Source organism: Canis lupus, chromosome 4, assembly GCF_003254725.2.
Source record: "Canis lupus dingo isolate Sandy chromosome 4, ASM325472v2, whole genome shotgun sequence".
Classification (NCBI taxonomy): Eukaryota; Metazoa; Chordata; class Mammalia; order Carnivora; family Canidae; genus Canis; species Canis lupus.
The window spans coordinates 74,199,940-74,220,606 of record NC_064246.1 but is presented as its reverse complement, the minus strand read 5'-3'; the positions used below and the strand labels follow the sequence as shown (position 1 = coordinate 74,220,606).

General features: G+C 42.1%; 1 long non-coding RNA gene across 3 annotated transcripts in view; it reads left to right on the top strand.

Moving 5' to 3' along the window:
* The window catches only part of LOC112652847 (uncharacterized), a 74,374-nt gene that overhangs the window by 13,108 nt on the left and 40,599 nt on the right, over positions 1-20,667 (top strand). The window lies entirely within an intron of this gene.

The window sequence follows — 20,667 nt, the reverse complement described above, 5'->3', positions numbered from 1 at the left end:
AGGCTTTCTGCTCAGCGGGGACCCTGCTTCTCCCTCTCCCTCTGCCTGCAGCTCCCCCTGCTTATGTGCGCGCTCTCTCTCTCTCTCTTTCTCTATGTCAAATGAATAAGTTTTAAAAATCTTTAAAAAAACTATTAATGGTATCAGCAGACTCCAACCACATTTTTAATTGACTACAAGTAGAGCCCAGCTGACCAATATAGAACTTGAGTTCCCTTTTTTTTTTTTTTTTTTTTTTATTTTTTATTTATTTATGATAGTCATACAGAGAGAGAGAGAGGCAGAGACACAGGCAGAGGGAGAAGCAGGCTCCATGCACCGGGAGCCCGATGTGGGACTCGATCCCGGGTCTCCAGGATCGCGCCCTGGGCCAAGGGCAGGCGCCAAACCGCTGCGCCACCCAGGGATCCCTTGAGTTCCCTTTTTTAAAAATCTTTTTTCTATGAGAGAGAAGGTCAGAGGGAAAATATTAAGCAGGCTCCATACCAGCCACAGAGACCCACGCAGGGTTCAATTTCATATCCCTGAGATCATGACCTGAGCTGAAATCAAGATTCAGACACTTAACCAACTGAGCCACCCAGGCACCCCTAGACAGTGAGTTCCCTTAAAAAACACAACACTTATTAAGAATGTTGTGGTACTTTGGGGATAATACATCATCTTACATTTCAAAATTTGTGAAATTTATGTACACTAAGTTATTTTCTACTGAAACTGTCATACTACCTGCTATCCACTTGATTGGCATGTGAAAGGCATCTGTCCAAAGATCATACTTCAAAAAGTATTTCACCTTCATGTCAAGTGATAAGTTGATGAAGTGGCACAGAGATTTTTAGAGCCCTAGAACACTGACTTTTTGATTGAACTATAGGAATCATCTACAATAATGTTGAAAGCTGTGGGCTGGATGAATGGCGAATTTTATGTGTCAAGTTGTCAAATATCTTTGCCCAGATATTTGGTCAAACATTATTCTGGATATATCTGTGAATATGTTTTTTGGATCAGTCTAACATTTTTTTTTTTAAGATTTTATTTACTTATTCATGAGAGACCCAGAGAGAGAGAGGCAGAGACACGGGCAGAGGGAGAAGCAGGCTCCATGCAGAGAGCCTGATGTGAGACTGGATCCCGAGTCTCCAGGATCATGACTTAAGACTCAACCACTAAGCCAGCCAGGTGTTCTGGATCAGTCTAACATTTAAATCAGTGGAATTTGAGTAAAGCAGATCAATAAGGTGGGTGGGCCTCATCCAATCAGTTGAAAGTCTTAGTAGAATAAAGACTGACCTCTCTGAGCAAAACAGAATTTCTGTCAGCGGTCAATTTTCTTTTTTTTTTTAACAGACAATTTTTGAATTTGAGCCACAAAATGACTATTCCCAAGTCTCTAGCCTGATAGCCTGCAGTAACAGCTCCATAATTGCATGACTCAATTCTTAAAATAAGAATTCTTAAATATATATATATATATATGAACTTGAATTACCTCCTGGCTAACTTCAGAGATGGGGTTGCCTGTTATATATATATAATATATATATATATATTATATATATAATATATATAATATATATATATAGAGAGAGAGAGAGAGAAAATTTAGAATATATATATTATATATATTCTATTATGTATATATATTCTCCTGTCCTGGAGAACCCTAATACAATCACTAAGGATAACTGTGTGAAGCTGAGTCAAGCAGAGGAGAAAGGTGACTATGAACTTATAGCAAGAGTTTTAGCTGTGCTGGCCTCATTCTTCTGGAAACAGTTTGTGTGGGAACATCCACCTTCAGGCTACATGCCATGAGGATCAAAATGTGCAGCTGTGTCCTGAGCCATTTCTCCCCAGCTTTTGCAGATCAACAGATCTTCTCTATAATCCTCCTTCCCATAAGCCATTCTCAAGGAAAATGTGCCCTTTGACAAGTGTAGAATATTTATAAATGTGCTTTTTTTACTTATTTATTATAGAAAGAGAAAGGGACCATGCAAGCAGGGGGAGGGGCAGGAGAGAGAGAGAGAGAGAATCCCAAGCAGACTCCACGCTAAAAGCTGGGCCCTACACGGGAATCCGTCCTACCACCCTGAGATCACAACCTTAGCCAAAACCAAGAGTTGGATGCTCAACCAACTGAGCCACCCAGGCGCCCCTGTAAATGTGCTTCTAATTCTTTTAGCAGCAAGCCTTTGTTAGATAACCCTTTTTTGAGGATTGGGGCAAGTTTCTCTTGTCTTAAAGCAGTGAGGATAGCAGAGAATCTAAGAATCTCTTGTCTTAAAGCATCGAGGATACACTTCACAATGACCAGCTTTAATCGGGATAATGAGGCAACCCCATCTCTGAAGTTAGCCAGGAGGTAATTCAAGTTCCTAGAATCCACATTTCCTCAAGCAGAGTAAACACTTCGCTTCCTGTCATAAATATGCCAGTGTTAGTGGATGTTTTTAGGAAATGGTCTTGGGATGAAGCCCCAAGTTGTTTTTCTGGGCGGGAAGCTTGCCTCCCTCAGCTCCTCAGCTGCCTGAGCTCCAGCCTGGACCATCCTCGATGTGAAGAAGAGGATCTCCCAGGCTTGTCCTCTAAGAGAGCTCAGTCTGCTCAAGAGTGAGGCTGTGAGTTTCCAGACACTTTACAGGGTGAAGAAGAGTATCAGTGAGGGGGAGCTTTCTTTTTTTCTTTTTCTCTTTAATTTTTTTTATTTTATTGGAGTTTAATTTGCCAACATATAGCGTAACACCAGTCCTCATCCCATCAGAGGAGGAGCTTTCATGGGAAACTCTCAGCGAAATTTATTTTCCCATCATATTGATCTCCTCTCTGTATCATATGAAGTTTCTTTTCATTTTAGATCCAGTTCCATCCCCCACCCGATACCTTTGCCCATCTTCTCTGAAGTAGAGACCATATGCTTTTCTTGGATTCTGATTCTGTCATCATCCACTGAAAGTTGCTGATTTGGGGTAAAGGGTAAGGGTAGAGCAAAGGAGAGAGAGAGAGAGCGGGAAGCGAAGTGAAGACCTGCTTAACTGTTTTCCTGCTGGATTTCCTGCCAAAGTCTGATGCTTAATCACACTTTGTTTCCAGGGATCATTGGGTGGCTACTCAGCACACTTTCAGACACTCCAGGGATCTCTGAGAAATGTCATTTCTGTCAAAATATGATAGTCAACCCAGGCCAAAGCTCAAGTAAGACAAAGGATAGGCAGGCAGGAGAGATTTGGTTTGCTGTCTTGCATGTACTGGTGCAAAGGGGAGATGGAAATGTCACCAGTGAGCTAATTCTGAGCTTCCTCTTTCTCTAGGAGTTGGTCCAGTTCAAAGGATTAGGCAGTGTTTGCAGAAAGTAGACTCTCAGAGCCCACTGTTGGAATCACAAATGTCCTACCCTCCAGTCTGTCGTCATTCAGCATGAGACACAGTCAACTGTCCTATTTCTATCAACTAATCTGACAAAAGACGTTCAAGGCATACATAAGAGTTCTCTCTCACCCTCTTCAGGGTGGAAGATGGGCACAATTCACTCTGCTTACCTACTGGTCACAGCAATTTGTTCTGTCCTTTATTACGCATTATCATACTGCATTGCAATATATGTATTTACTGCTCTGAACTCCTAAGCTCATTTAGGTCAGGAACCCCACTGGTATTTTGTTTCTCTAGAATAAAGCCTATCACTGTAATTTAGGTTGTAATTGTGACTGTGTGTTACTCTTTCAATAAATGAATAATTATCATCATAAAGCAGGTGTTCAGGAAATACACTTTGAATGACTGAACAAGTGAATGAATGATCGTAGCTTCAGCAAGATGTGCCCAATGGTACCTCCCTGAAACCTTCACAATAGAATCAAAGTGCTAGACATTGAGAATACAAGTTGACCAACTGTCCCTCCTCTCCAGGGACCCATGGTCAAGAGAAAGAGGTGAACAAGGGAGAACAAGGAGTAACAATCACATGAAAAGTTAGCGCAAAGATTTGAACTAAGTGCAGGAGAACAGAGGAGAAGTTGGGGATGCCAAGCAGGTCCCGTCCTCTTAATGGCTACATACTATGCTCAGGCTGCCACCACAACTAGTGACACTGACTGGGTGTCTTGAACAACACAAATTTATTTTCTCCCAGCTCTGGAGGCTAGAAATCTCAGGCAGATCAAGGCGTTAGCAGGTTTGGTTTCTCCGGAAGTTTCTCTCCTTGGCTTGCCAATGGCTGTTCTCTTGTATGTCCTTACACAGTTGTCTGTGTGCATCCAAGTGTCCTCTTGTTATAAAGACATCAGTCAGATTAAATTGGGGCTCACACTAAAGGCCTCTTTTTAACTTAACTACCTCTTTAAAGGCCCTTTCTCCAAATGGTCACACCCTAAGGCATGTATTTAGAGGGAACACAGTTCAGAGATGTATGGCTCATAAAAAGAGCCCAGCTCATGTCTCGAGGTTCCTGCCTCCGGCATGTGCCAAGTCCACCACAACTACCACAGCCCCTGGGCTCTGGTCCTCCATCACTCCTGGGCCTTTGAGGGGTATTATTACATAATGGAGAGTGACCGCCTTCCTCAGTGTCAGATTAGAGGGTTAGTTGTGTCATCAAATCATACCCTTCTAAAGATGTGATCAGCATGTAGAATGTGACTATATCAGCTTGCCCACAGAGGCTCCTCCCTCATTTCAATGACATCACTGTCTCTGGGGCTAGCTTTGAGCAAACAAGTGGACATATATTCCTTCACATTTACCCTGGCCACTGGACCCTTCTTCCCTCTTCCCCAGAAAGGCTGGTGTTCCCATGATACTCCTTCCTCTATGTGAAAAATGTTCATGGATAAGCCAAGCACTGGGGCATTAACATTTTCATGATGGCTATGTATTCAAAGAGGGTAATTTTTAATTCAAAAGTTAAAAAAAACCCTAAGTTTTATTTTTAACTCCAAATAAATGGCTCTGATGAAATTTTGTCCATGAATGCCTGGCACATAGTAAATGTTCAACAAATAGTTGCTAAATGAAGGAATATGTTCTTGCATGATCTATCCATAATGACTACAGCTTCTGGACACTGCCTCCTGCCCTGTCTGAGCCTGCTGACGGCCGTAACCATCCCCAGTACCAGAAGAAGCTTCAGTTCTAAAAATCTCAGCTTGACCAGGTCTCTTCCTTCCTTCAAGGTTTTCAGTTTCCCTCTCTTTGACATAAAAATGCTACCAATGTTGATCCACCAGTGAGCTGCAGCCTCAGGTCTCACTTCCTCTAGCTGTCATCTTCTACTCCATCATGCTGGCCAGCTGGTCATCCCCCTTTGTGCAGCTTCCATTCTTTCAACCAGTTCAGTCCACAGTACTTGTCGAGTTCCTCCCACACACCCACCAGGCACAGTCCCAGGCACTGGAATGTGAGCCCCTCCCGGTGAGCTTGCATCTGGCACTAGCGCTGCACTGACCACATAGCATGGGGACTTCTCCATCCCTGTGTGTCTCTCACCATACAGATCACATGCTTCTGTCTGCATTGTCCACTGCTCTTAACACACCCTCTGACTGGAGGAGATACCTGTTTGTCCTCTGGAACCACAAGGGCAGTCCAGTCCCCACAGTGGGCCTGAATGACCCCCTTCCCTAGGTCCTTCCACCATTGAATCTCTCTTCCCAGTCCAGCATCTTACCCTTGCAGGCTAATGTGCAAGTGATTAATACAACTCATCGCTTTATGCCTTAAAAATCACAAATATTTAGAGCAAAAGATTCAGAGTAAAAAGTGTTAAAAAGATTTAATTAATATTTTCTCTTGAGGGGTACCTGGGTGGCTCAATGGTTGAACATCTGCCTTTAGCTCACGTCGTGATCCTGGGGTCCTGGGATCAAGTCCCCCATCAGGCTCCTCGCAGAGAGCCTGCTTCTCCATCTGCCTATGTCTCTGCCTCTCTATGTCTTTCATGAATAAATAAATAAAATCTTCAAAAAAAAAAGATTTTCTCTTGAAAATATAATATAAAATTGTAAAGAAGTTTATATTATCTCTTGTGGAACTAAATTTATGCTGTGCTTGTGACCATGGGCTATCATGTAAGTGAACAAATAATGACTAAGATTGGGATTTTTACTTCTGGTGTGTTACAATCCAAAAGAGGTGATTTTTACAAATTTCATCTAGTGCTTCTCCCAGTCCTTAATGAATTAAATAATCTCCTTTTGAAGTGACTTTATGTTTCCTCTTTTAACTGCTGCTTAGTCTTGCACTTGTCTGTCATTGGTTTTGCTGTGACACAAGAGGCACTTGTCTGTCATTGGTCTTGCTGTGATACAAGAGGTTCCTTTTTGTCATTTCATGGACCTCATGAACCCCTGGACCTGCGGTAATATTTGCAATGTCACTTTGCAATCAGATGGCCTGGCATTTGCCTTCTGTTGCATCATTGAAAGTTTTGGAAGAGACTGAAGAAGAATTCTGAGCAGTTGGGCAGTGACAGAGGCTAGCACCGAGTGAGGGACAAATGGTGAATTTTACATGTGGTCAGTTCACCGGTACCCTTATCTTCTTGTACGGGGGCTTAAATAATGAACATTTAGACAATATAATGCCCTTCTGTAGTTTCTTTGTACCTTCCTGGGCATATACACAGTTTACCAGAAATCTCTTTTGTCAGCCAGCAGGTGGAAGACTCAGAAGAAAAACTGAAGACGATTTTAGATTTAGGTTGATGGCACACTGCTACTTTCCTCCCAATATCTGTTCTTCTCTATTCTTTAGTAAGAGCATCACTGACTGGGCATAATGGCTACTTAGAATAGCGATGACATTTCCCAAAATCTCTTGTCTTTGTGACTAACTTCTGGCTGATGGAATATATGAGGTCTTATTATATCTTCATTTTTTGTCCTTTCTGCTTATGGGAATGTGCATGTAACAGCTGGAACTCAGGCAGATATTCTGTACCATGAGGTGGAAGCCACTAGGACCAAGTGAAGCAGTTATGTGAAAAGAGGCAGGGCCCATGGCTTTTGTGGCGCTAATGTACCAGCTCTTAAGTATACAATTCTGGACTTCATTTATTTGAGACAAATAAACTTCAATCTTGTTTAAGCCCCTTAACTCTTTAAAAAAAATATTTTATTTATTTATCTATTTGAGAGAGAGAGCATGAGCCACGTGAGGGGCAGAGGGAGAGGGGGAAGCAGACTCCCCGCTGAGCAGGGGGCTGGATACAGGGCTCAATCCCGGGATTTATGGATGATGACCTGATCCGAAGGCAGACACTTAGCCAACTGAGCTATCCAGGCACCCCATGCACTTGAACTCTTTAAGGATTAACTTTTCTGTCATTGGGAGCTGTGCCTAATCCTAAGTGATACAAGATTTGTGTAGGTGCTTTATTTCTCTTGGCCTTCAATTCTCTATTCTAATGCACAGGGATCAATTCTACATTTTTGTATACAGGAAGAAATAAGTGGGATTACAGATGTGGCCTTTTCCTTTTTCTCAAAAGCTGACCCGAGATATGGAATATGCGAGATACGTGACCCAGGTAGAACAAAACAAAGAGATTTACTGTAATGTTATCTACAGAAATAAGAGTGACAAGAACCCGAATGGCCATAAAATGAAGTAATTAACACTTATAAAGCACCTAACTGTGTGTGTAGTTGGTCCAAAGAACAGTGGCAGGTGGAAGCCCTCCAAAGATGTCCCTGCCTTAATCTTTGGAACCTGAGAAAATGCTATGTTCCATGGAAACAGGACTTTGTAGATGTGATTTGGATTGCAGGCATAGGTTAGGGAGGACCTTTCCCCTGGTGGGAGGCAGGAGGGGAAGCCAGAGAAATTCCAAGTGTGAAAAGCACCGGACACACCATCGCTGGTTTGGAGATGGAGGAGGCAACCTGCCCAGGAATGCAGGTGGATTGGGGGCTGAGAATGACTCCCAGCTGACAGCCAGCAAGGAAAGGGAGTGGTTGGGGGAATGATGGTGCAGCCGTTGGACAGCATACTACTCGGCCACTGAAAACGAGAAGCATTTCATCGACATGGAAAGATACCATACATTAAGTATTAAGAAGGAAATGTTCAGTGAATAAAGCACTCATACAATAAGCACCTCTGCAGTCTAAAATTTTTCAAAGTCACAAAACTAATCTGTAGATCTTTGGTTTTTAAATTTGTTCTAAACCTAAACCAAATTTGGGTGTTCAGCTGCCATTCACCTTGGAACTGGAAGAGATACTGCTAGTAAAAGACATAGTTGGTTAATTTATTAATAACTCAATCATTTCATGTATGAAAATCTTCAGTTTCAGGAGGCTGCCTTTGTCTATTTTTTTCCCCAGGGACAGCTAAGTTCTTGGGAGAGTTTCTGCCAGAAGGTTATAGCTGACCTATGTCCTTGGTCACTTGGGTGTTCTGTGCCCCTCTGAGGCCAGAGGAGCCTGAGGGGACGATGCCAAGCCCTGCTGCTGGGACAAAACCGACAGCCATGGCTACTCTCTGTCACTGGTTTTTCTCTTTCAGCGTGCTGCTTCCAAGGGATTCACCCTAGAAGTCTAGACAGCATTTCTCTGCTCTCAGAAGGAAGGAGGGAAGAAAGGAAGGTTGAGCGGGAAGAATTGGGGTTTTTGTTTTGTTTTGTTTGGGGAGTTTTAAGATTTTATTTTATTTATTGAGAGGGAGACAGAGAGAGCACGAGTTGAGGGAAGAGCAGAGGGAGAAGCAGACTCTCTGCTGAGCAGGGAGCCCAACACTGGGCTCGATCCCAGGACCCTGGGATCATGACCTGAACTGAAGGCAAACACTTAACCGCCTGAGCCACCCAGGCGCCCTGGAAGAGTGTGGGATTCCAGTACAATTCCAGGAACATCTGGCAACACTGATGGGCACTCCTCGAACCAGAGTCACCCATCCCACAAGCAGGCCCGCCTAGTGTCCTTGCTGTGCTCAGCTGGCAGCTGGGAGCAGCCTGTGGAAAGACTGGTCTCCATAGGAACCTGATGATGGATTACTGAGCCCAGCAGCTGGGTTGTTGGTCACATATGAGATAAATAATGAGATCTAAAACATTTCCAAAGCATTGCATCATCCAGATTGAGAGGTCAGCATTTTTTTGAGAATGCTAAGGCATGGTAAGGAAAACATAATACATTCGGTTGCTGGAAATTCTTCATTTTTTCATTTGGTCTAAAAGTCATTCCTGTCTTCCAGCCTCCAGCTAACGTTATCCCTGCACTCAAGGAGTTTACACTTTGGCAAGGAGAGAGATATTAGTCATCAACAAATATACAATTTCAAATAATTATATATGCTCGTGCATATGCAGACACACTTTTAAGAAAATTGAGGTTGTGCGTCAGTGCTTTCTATACATTCTTTTATTGAATTCTTTTGATCTTAGTGGATTTTTATCTCTATACTTAAGAGTTCTGGCCCCGATGACAATCTGTACCTGAGGAAATTATTTAAAATGTCTACCACACAGCCCAGTCAAAGCACCCATTGGCTTTCCTGTGATGTCTGCCTGCGGGGTTCTGGTACATGGCTGAGTCCCATGAAATCCACGTAGGCAATTAGAATATGCAGCTTCAGATGTGCCACTTTGGCATAAGGATTATTTTGAATCAAAGGCAACCAAGAAACAGCAGGCAGATGGAGAGTCTTTCCTTAATCAAACTTTAGTCGGGCTCCTCTGAGCACTCAGCTCAACTTTTGTACTTCTGTGTCCATCCTCTCTATATTGCCCAATTTTAGCAAGAATATACATCAGTTGAATTGGAATCCTCATTTTTGATATCTGTTCACCCCCAATATCTTAACTGGGCTCCTCATCCTCCATCATCACCCAGGTAGCATCTGGGCATCCTGGCCTGCCTTCAGCAAGAGTCCTCTTAGGTTGGTCTGGCCACCCCCCCCCTTACTCTTAATGTTTTTTCTTCATAATTTTTATGTCCACCGACCCCCACCCTCACCCTCTACTATATATCCCCACTTGTCCGTGCTCTGTTTGGAACTGAGCCCAGTTCTGTACCAGGCTCTCTCTCCCCGCATTACGATAGTCCTGAATAAAACTTGTTTTACTTCTCTATTGTCCAGCTCTCATTTTATTCTAGCAACACCCAGAAAATCTCTCTCCTTTTCCCTATTTGTGTCACAGCAGGGTGTAAGTTTCCCTTTGTGGAGGTGTCACCTTTCTCTCTCTCATGCCTGGAGGGACAGAATGACTCTGAGCCACATTCATAATCACCAGAGGTGACTCTAAAGTCTTATCAATCCAGAGACACACTCACAGCAATCTGTAGACACACTTGACCAAACAGCCCTTGTCTTCTGTTAAGATTCCCACCTATCTTAATCTTCCCACAGCTTCTCATTTCTACGAACTCAAACTCCTTTCCCCTCATCTATCACATCTCCACAACTCATCGCTCTTTGGTAAACATGGTGTACATGCTCTCAGGCCTAACCACTTCTTTGTGTCTTCATTTCTTTTACATTAAGACTCCATGTACACATAAGATTATTAATATCAAATAAACTTCATATGCCTTTTTCTCCTGTTAATCTGTCTTTTATCAGTTTAATTTCCAGGGCCCCAGGTGAAAAACCTAAGAGGTTAGAAGAGGTTTTCTTGTCGTCCCTTACAGTTTAACAAGGGTAAAAATAAGGAAAAGGAACAGATCTCTGAAAGGGAGAACCATCTTTGACATCATATCACTTGTGAGAATTATGTGATTCAAAGTTTGGGTCAGAGAGCAGAGGGTCAAGAAAGAAACCTTGAGACATTTTCAGTGCATACAGGTGGTTTGATTAAGGCACAAGGGCAGGACTTGTCGACAGAAAAGGCTGCATTATAAGTGTGAGGAGTGACTGATTATGTAGGGGTGTGTTTATCCTGTGGAGGGGAGGGTGACCTTAGGCCTTCAGGAAATTGAGTCTATAGGTTCCTGGAGGACTGGCTATTATTAAAATTGTACTTTTCCTGTAAATCATTAAGATAGTTACAAATGGATGGAGTTTTATGTCATGAATGACTGTGATCTTTATCAGTGGACCATTTGTTTTTCTTTGTTCTTGGGCAGTCATGAGTGCCTGAAGCATGTCACATATATCCCACCTCTGGGGGTGTGGTCTGTGGAGCATCTGTGTGCATTTTGCCCTCAGCTTGCCTTTTGTTATCTCATCATTTTCCCTCCTGAACAGTTTTGACCCTTAAATCTTTAGGTTGTTGAAGGCAGAAGGTCTCATCTTCTGTAGCTTCTTCCTACTGATTTAGGACATAGAGCTGTCCCTACCTATGGGTCAACATTGGTCAGTCAGGAAGTCCATAGGGAAACTTCTAAAGGTGGAGGCAGCTGAGTCAAATTTGCTCAGCAAAGAAGGATCTCTGTGGGTGGTAAGGACCATGTGTCCATGTGAAGTTATTGTAGTGATGGAGTCTTGGCACCAAATGGAAAACATTGAGAAAGGCAACATATTAGAAGGAAAATAGCTATCATAGTGAGAAATCCAACAAAGAAGCCCTCGATACTTGACCATAATCCTCCCCTGAGCCAGGAACGTAACTAATCATTAGAAGAGAGGGAAAGATTTTGTAGTCTTAATTTGAATATTCATATCTCTTAGGAGTCCTGTGACATTTTTATGATTGTTCTGTTTTAATAATGGCACAAGTACCTCTTCGTGATACTGTTAGGACACCTAAAGCCATTCTATCTTGTAGAACTGCTTTGTGTATTTGTGTGACCTCATATTAAGTAAAGAGATGCTGTTTTGTGAATCACTGAATGCCTTCAAGGTGTATTTATTAAGGGCTTCCATATGCCAGATTATACTTTTTAACCCTACAGATGGAACAAAACTGGACTCCAGATGGTCATATCATTGAAAAACAGATTGTGTCCATCTTTGTTTTGAACTGGGAAGATGAGTTGGAGTTGTGAGGGTTTTATAATGCACCCATGAATCCAAGAAAAACCTAAGGTGCCATGACCTATCCACTCTGGAGGAAGCCAGGGGTGTAAATTAATTCCACATAACCTTCGAGCTCTATTTAGAGCTAGCCGTCTGATTCCAAGTTCACCTTATCCAATTAGTAGCAAACCAGTCAGTAGCCTGCAGTATAATGGTTTGAAGACAGGTTCCTAATGTTAGCCAACCTAAATGTCAAGTGTTATTTGCCCAGGTATCATACATATGATTTCTTTGTTCCCAGCATTAAATTGCTTTTTGACTGAGCTGTTCAATGCTGGGTGTGGACCACAAATATGTATCTCAAATTTGATATATACCATTCTCAATATAGCAACAATTAGGGTTTTGTAATTTAAGCACTTGTTGATGGGCATCAATTTGTGGGCTTGCAAAGTCAATTAATATTTTAATAGTTTGGGCAACCTGGGTGGCTCAGCGGTTTATTGCCACCTTCAGCCCGGGGTGTAATCCTGGAGACCCAGGATCGAGTCCCACGTCCAGCTCCCTGCATGGAGCCTGCTTCTCCCTCTGCCTGTGTCTCTGCCTCTCTCTCTCTGGGTCTTTCATGAATAAATACAATCTTTAAAAAATAAATAAAAATTTTAATAGTTTGAGGGAATTAAAATGTCTGGTCATATCTTGGTCAATTCCATGTCCTATTGATCATGAGCCAAGAAGAAACACCCTGATAAGTGATAGATCTATCATGAAACACGGTGTCATTAGGGTTATATATTATTTCTGAAATATAAGTATTTACAGAGTGCCAATCAGTGCCTTGTAAAGGGGAAACCCACATGGGTAATGCGTATATACTTGACATGGGCAAAATTCAATTCATTCCAATTGAATTTTGCAGTTCAATGTAGTGTTGTACCAATCGTAGAAAGGAATTGTCTGCTAAAATTGGTGAACAGAAAACAAAGAGAAAATATACAACCTTCATCATCTGAAGAGGAATTTGAAATCTTCTACAGGCTCACGGGACTAGGAAGGCACATTAATTTGTTCATGGGTTTCCTATGAAGGTTTTATTCTAGATATATGAGCCCGTGAAGAGCGTTCCTCTAACTGTACTGCACTGGAAGTATATAATATTACCCAATATTGCCACGGAGCCGGGATAGTCTGAGGCGACAATATGAAGAAAGACTAGGAGTCTCACTGAATTTTATCTGGGAGACAGGGGGACCAAGAATTGGACTTGGACTTGGACTTGGAAGTCGAGGCTGTGTCTCCTCTAGCTTTTATTAAGAGAGCTAGCAATTAGCTATAGGAATGATTGACTTTGGGAAGCAGAGAAAAACATGTTTGCTTCCAAGGGTAAAAGAATAGTCTATTAATTCAAGGAGGGGAGCAGAGGAGCTGTATTTGGAGGACAATGCAGTCAAGAGTCCGTGTGCTGACTCAGGACCTCAAGTATCCGTGTGCCCACGACTGCAAGATTCAGTTCGCAGATAAGCTCCCCAGCTGGTTCCCCACGATATGGACCTTTCCATTTTGGATTTAAGTCCCCTGCTGTATTTGACTTCTAACCATGTAAATAAACCATTATCTCTGAGGCTTACATGGGGTAGACTTTCAGTTATAGTTAAATCAGGTTTGGTTTGGGGTGCATGTGATCAGCATATTTGTTAAATAACTTCTGAATTAAACCAGCCTTGAGTGAATCACTTAATAGAACATTATGACTTTCATCTAATAACAGCTCCACTGTAAGCCATGGTTTTCCAAATAATAACTCAAAAGGGCTAAGTCCTAGAGATTGTTCTGGATCAGTTCTTATTCCGAGAAGTCCTATTGTTAAGAGAGTAACCTAATTTACCTGGATCTCTAGACTAAGTTTAGTAAGATATTGTTTTTGTTTTTGTTTTAAGATTTTATAGATTTATTCATGAGAGACACAGAGAGAGAGGCAGAGACAAAGGCAGAGGGTGAAGCAGGTTCCCTGTGGGGAGCCTGATGTGGGACTTGATCTCTGGACCCCGGGATCACGACCTGAGCCCAAGGCAGGTGTTCAACTGCTGAGCCACCCAGGCGTCTCAGTAAGGTATTGTTTTAAAGTATAATTAGCTTCTCTACCTTTCTGATGTTTGTGGTTACAGGCTGAATGTAGGAAATATTTAATTTTTAAAGCCTGTGCTATTTGTTGAGTTATCTGTGCAGTAAAAGAAGGACCATTGTCACTTTGAAAGGATCATGGAAAGCCAAATTTAGGAATAATTTCTCAAAACAAAGCTTTGATTACCTCTGTGGCTCTTTCAATTTTACCTGGAAAGGCCTCTATCCACCTGGTAAAAGTATCAACAAATACTAGTAGGAACTTCTAGCCTTTGCAAGGAAGCATTCATGTGAAATCAAGCTGCCAGTCCTCTCTTGGTATGTTCCACCCCTTTGGACTGGTTTTAAAAGTTGGGGAGGGGGCAGCCCAAGTGGCTCAGCGGTTTAGCGCTGCCTTCAGCCCTTCAGGGTGTGATCCTGGAGACCCGAGATCAAGTCCCGCTGCGTGGAGCCTGCTTCTCCCTCTGCCTGTGTCTCTGCCTCTCTCTCTCTCTCTCTCTCTCTGTGTGTATCTCATGAATAAATAAATAAAATATTTCAAAAAATCAAAATAAAAAATAAAATAAAAGTTGGGGAGGTGGGGAGACCATACCTTCCAGATTTATTCTACTTGTGCACAAGCAATATAAGATCAGCAGACCTGTCTTATTGTAGTCGTTAAACTTACTCTAAATATATTTTTAGTTAAATGTCCTAAAGCATTTGAGTGGCCTGGTGAAAACACAAATGAATGACCTGGTGAAAACTCTGTACTATCTTCAGCTGATTATTTTTGGGTATGAAGATTTTTCCCTCATCGTTAACAAGCCAGTCCTTTGCATTTTTTTGAATATCCTTGTTCCTGGCCATGGAAATTTCTTGGTCTAAGTAGACTGGAGTTATGGACTTTATCGGAGTTAAGACTGGTATAGGACTTAACATTTGTTTACTTCACTCTGCCTTCTTGGCTACACAGTCTGCCAAATTGTTTCCCTTAGATCCCCTAAGGTCACATCCTTTTGATATCCTCTGAGGTGAATTATAGCTACCTCCTTAGGTAGGTGTATAGCCTTGAGAAGAGTAACTATTTCAGGCCCGTATTTTATTGGGGAGTTATGGCCTGACAACAATTCTCCCTTTTTCCAAATTGCTCCAGGGGCATGTAGCACCAGGAAAGCATATCTAGAATCAGTATAAATATTAATCTTTAGGCCTTTTGCCAATTGAAGAGTAAGTGCTATTAATTCAGCTTTTTGAGCAGAAGTATTTATTGGAAGAGCTTTTGCTTCAATGGTCTAGTTAAACTAACTCTAACATATCCGGCTTCTCCTTCTCACTTGCCCATAAAGCTACTGCCATCGGTAACCAATTTCCATCTGCATTTTCAATAGGGGAATCTTTTAAACCTAGTCTGTTAGAATAAACAGAATCGAAAATCTCTGAGCATTCATGTTCTAGCATAGAAGTATGATGGTCAGGACCAGGCATAAGGGTAGCTGGGTTTCAAGTTTGACAGGTTTTAAGCATTATTTCAGGTGTGTCTAAAAGCATAGCCTGGTATTTAGTAAGTCAGCTTCCCGTCATTCATTGGTCACCTTTGGTCTCTAGGATACTTTGGACCCGATGTGAAGTCATCATTGTTAAGGATTGTCCCATAGTAAGTTTTGAAATTTCTTCTACCAGGAGGGTCATTGTAATCACTGCTCAAATACAAGCTAGACACCCCTGTGTTGCATTATCAAGTGACTTTGAAAAATAGCCCACTAGTCTTGTTTCATTTCCTCATTTTTGGGTAAGAACTCCCAAAGCTTGTCTGCTTTTCTACTACATATAAAGTGAAAGTTTTTCCTAAGTTTGGCAAAGCCAAAGCTGGGGCTGACAAAAGGTTGGGTTTTAATGATTGAAAGACCATTTGCGGGCAGCCCGGGTGACTCAGAGATTTAGCGCTGCCTTCAGCCCAGGGTGTGACCCTGGAGACTCAGGATCCAGTCCGCATCGGGCTCCCCTCGAGGAGCCTGCTTCTCCCTCTGCCTGTGTCTCTGCCTCTCTTTCTCTCTGTGTCTCTCATGAATAAATAAATAAAATCTTAAAAAAGAAAGAAAGAAAGAAAGAAAGAAAGAAAGAAAGAAAGAAAGAGAAAGAAAAAGAAAGAAAGAAAGAAAGAAAGAAAGAAAGAAAGAAAGAAAGAAAGAAAGAAAGAAAGAAAGAAAAAAAAGAAAGAAAGAAAGACCATTTGCTGGGCTTTGGTTCAGAGTAAAGGTTCTTCCTCAGAGCCTTTAATTGAATCATACAATGGTTTGGCTAAGAACCCAAATCTCAGAATCCCCAGGTGGCAAACACCTGCCATACCTAGGAAAGTATGGAGTTGTTTTCTTGTAGCTGTGTGTCTAAGATTTAATACAGCCTATCAGTGGACAGGGTAGGGTGTCCTGGTGTTAATTCATATCCCAAATATTGTACCTTTTGTTTAGATATTTGTGCTTTTTCTTAGGGGAGATGCAATGCCCTCTGTCTGCCAAAAAATTAAGTAAAGTTATAGAATTACTATCAGACTCTTCTTTTGTGGGACACAGATTAAAAGATCATCCACATATTGAATTATAGTTCCTTGAGGCAAGGAGCTCTCACAGAGGTCTTTACAAATGCAACTCTGAGTGAGTGAGGACTGTCTCTAAATCCCTGCAGCAAGACTGTCCAGGTTAATTGAGTAGTCTGTGGCCTTGAAGGTGAGGCCCATTCAAAAGCAAATAGTGGCTGTGTTTCCTCACTTTAGAGGAATGCAAAAGAACACATTATTTTAATTAAGTACTATAAACCAATTGGGGTCACCAGGGACCTGGGTAAGAATAGTGTATGGATTTGGCACTGTGGGATGAATAGCCACCACTGCCTCCTTTATAGCTCTTAAATCTTGTACCATCCAATATTCTCCATTTGGCTTTTTTTACTGGTAAAATTGGATGGTTATAAGGAGGTTGACAAAGTTTTAACATACCACGTTTAAGGAACTTATCAATAAATGCTTGTCATGCAGCTTTTGCCTCAGGTTTTAAGGAATATTGCTTTTGTGACATGTAGTGGTTGTATCCTGTGAGGTCACTTTCACTGGCTGGGCGTTAGAGGCCCATCCCAGGCCATCACAATCCCAGACCTGTGAATTTACTTCCTTCTGGATATTAGAAGAGATACCAGGTAGGATTTTAATTTCTAGGTGTTAAAGAGAACAGCTGTTTTCTTCCTCAGTAAAAGCAAACCTGCTTCCTATTTCATACATTAAATTTCATCTAAGTAATGGAGTGGAAGAAGATAGAAGGACTAGAAAAAAATGGTTAACCAATTGGCTTTTACAGTTACAGGTGAAAGACATTGGTGACATGTTTTAGCTCCTCCTTCTTCTTCTTCTTCTTCTTCTTTCTTCTTCTTCTTCTACTTCTTCTAGATTTTATTTATTCATGAGAGACACAGAGAGAGAGAGAGAGGCAGAGACACAGGCAGAGGGAGAAGCAGGCTCCATGCAGGGAGTCTGATGTGGGACTTGATCCCGGGACTCCAGGATCAGGCCCTGGGCTGAAGGCGACGCTAAACCGCTGAACCACCTGGGCTGCCCTAGCTCCCTCTTCTATGCCAACAAATTTATGGTTAAAAAGACTAGTAGGGCCCGAGTGCTGAATGAGAACAGAATAAGTGGCTCTTGTATCAATAAGAAAATTGATAAACTTACCTTATATATCCAGGGTAACCTGAGGCTCAGTCTTGATGTCAAAGGAGCTGCACGGGCCTCAGGCCACACACACACACCCACCCCACCCCCGCCTCAGTCATGACAGATCTTCTGATTCCTGCTCTTGGGTGTGGAGCTCACTAGCTCCTGTCTTCCTCTCTCTGGAGATGAGGACAGTCTTTCTTCCAATGTCTTTTTTTCTTACAGACAGGACATGGCCATGGTGGAGAGCATTTGTTTGGACATTCTTTGCTCCAAAGTCCAATTTGGCCACATCCTTAGTGTGGGGTGTCACCTGGTCCTTTGACACTGGCTTTTCATTGGCCCCTGATTACTCTGGTGTGGAGAATCAGCAATAGAAGCAACCAATATTTGAGCCTGTATTTTACTCTGTAATTTAGCTCTCTGGTTCTCTTCCTGCTGTAAGGCCATAGCTCTATGATTAAAGACTCCATCCAGTAGCTACCTCTAGTAGGCGCTGGGTGGGAGTTTGAGGGCCTAAAGCCATTTTAGTCCCTTTTCAGCTGATGTCAGGTGCTGATTGACTTATAAAATGCATGTTTAGTATAGTTGTTCCCTCAGGTGAGATTGGGTCCAGACTTGCGTATTTATGGATGCTTTCTTTTCTTTCTTTCTTTCTTTCTTTCTTTCTTTCTTTCTTTCTTTCTTTCTTTCTTTCTTTCTTTCTTCCTTCCTTCCTTCCTTCCTTCCTTCCTTCCTTCCTTCCTTTCTTTCTTTCTTTCTTTCTTTCTTTCTTTCTTTCTTTCTTTTCTTTTTTTTTTTTACAGATGGTTTCTATCCAATAACTCTGAAATACAGCTGGATTCTCATCAGTTCCTTGAGGAGTGACTTCCTGAATTTCATCAAAGTTTATAGGTTTAGAGAATCCTTTTTTCATTCCTTCTATTAAACAAGTGATCAGATGGTCTTGTCTTTCCCTTCTCTATCTTCTTTGTAATCCAGTGAGGGTCAGTATTGGGAATAGCAATTCCCTCTACTTGATGACGATCTCTATTTCTGGCAGCTTGCTCATCAGCAAATTCTTGAGCACCTGCCCAGATATGGTTCTTTTCCCAGGTGCAATAATGAATTAATATACTGTATATATATATCTTGCCGAGTCAAATCAAACAATAGATAATTGTTGGAAGCCCTCAATAAATTGAGAAGGTATTCGGAATATTGTTCTAGTTGCTGTTTTAGCTGAGTCGGGTCTGCCATGGAGAATGGGACATCGATTCTAATTGTGCCCATTTCTCTATTATCAGTCTCCCTAAGAAGATGCCATCTAGACTTAGGTAGAATCACAGCAAGATAGGGAATTCTGTTCCTGGTATATTCAGCTGGGCTGGGGAGCAGAGGGGTCCTGGGGTTTCCAGAGAGGAGGGTAGCAACAAGCCAGTATTCTCTTTGTTCGGACTGGCCAGTGATTCCTCCAGTAGTCCAGTTTTATTAGGAAGAATGGGCCTATTTTGCAATCACCATTCAATATGTCCAGAGGGCTTTATTAACTTGGTTGGTGGTTAGACACATTCTGCAAGAGGCTCTTAGTTCCGGGTCCTGATTTAGGGCCATGAAGGCCTGAACATAGGATATCTCAGTCCATTTGCCCTGTTTTTTTGCAGAAGAGATCTAACTGATAGATTGTATTAAAGCTTAATGTTCCATTAATGGGCCATTTTTCCTCATCTCCCACAGAGTACTGAGGCTATACAATGTTACAGAAGAAGATCTGTTTTTTCTTTCTTAAATCGTGCAATCTGAATTAATTCCAGTGGGTTAAAAGTATCCCCAGGAAGAATCCTTCGGGGCTGAAAGGGAGCCCATGTTCCTAGAAGCATAGAGAAAATCCATTACTAAAATAAATCCCTCCCACCCTGACTCTCAGGAGGCATTCCATGGAGGATATATTAGAGGTTCCTGGTGTCAAAGTGACTAGAGGTGTCGCTCTAAGAAGTCGCTATGAACCCACGTTGCCTCACAGGAGGGATGCTGAGATCCTCCAGCTTCCCCATTATATACAAGGCTATAAAAGGGTGCTAGTGAATGAACCAAAATCCCATGCTATACTGTGAAGAACCTGCCATTTTTAGCTCATGGAAAACATTTTAAAAAGTCTTACAAGGGGAAATTACCCAATTCTGTAATTTAAATAGTTAGTAGGAGACGCTGACAAAAACAGTAAAGATAAATCCACCATGATCCAAGCCACACCCAACGTAAGTAGTCCTTATAGCCGACTTCCCTAGGAATCGGTCCCCCATTGGGTTTTAATTCAATGGAGCACTGGTTTGGCCAGCTCTGGGCATAGGTTTCAGGGCCACAAGTGGCTAGACCAGAGATGTGAAGATCACATTAGATCAATGAGGAGGAAACATAGGAGTCTTAAGATGAGCAGCTGTGCTAGTCACTTAAGTGGCTGTCCCGTGTCCAACACAGACAACTTTGTATAAAAACAAGAATAAAAAAAAACAAAAACAAAAACAAAAACAAAACAAGAATAAAGAGAGGGCATCAAGTGTCCGAGTCTCATTACCATTCCAGCTAACTTCCAGTCAAAAGTCAGGCTTTGGTCCTCCTTGTAGGATAGGCACAGGCTAGAGGCTCACAGCCTGAGCAATCAACATGAAAGTGTTCCAATAAGACCACACTCTTTGAGAAGCCCCTGAAATGAAAGTAAAGGAAGACAAGAGGAAGTACTCACCGAGTTTGCACCAAGGCTCAGAATCTAGATGGGAAGACTTGAGCCCCACACTGGGCACCAAAATGTGAGTTGAAGTTTGGATCTGAGAGTGAGGGGTCAAGAAAGAATTCTTGAGGTGGCTTGATTAAAGCACGAGGACAGGGCCCGTAGGCAGAAAAAGCTGCATTATAAGTGTGAGGAGTGACTGATTATGTAAGGGTGTGTTTATCCTGTGGAGGGGAGGGTGACCTTAGGCCTCCAG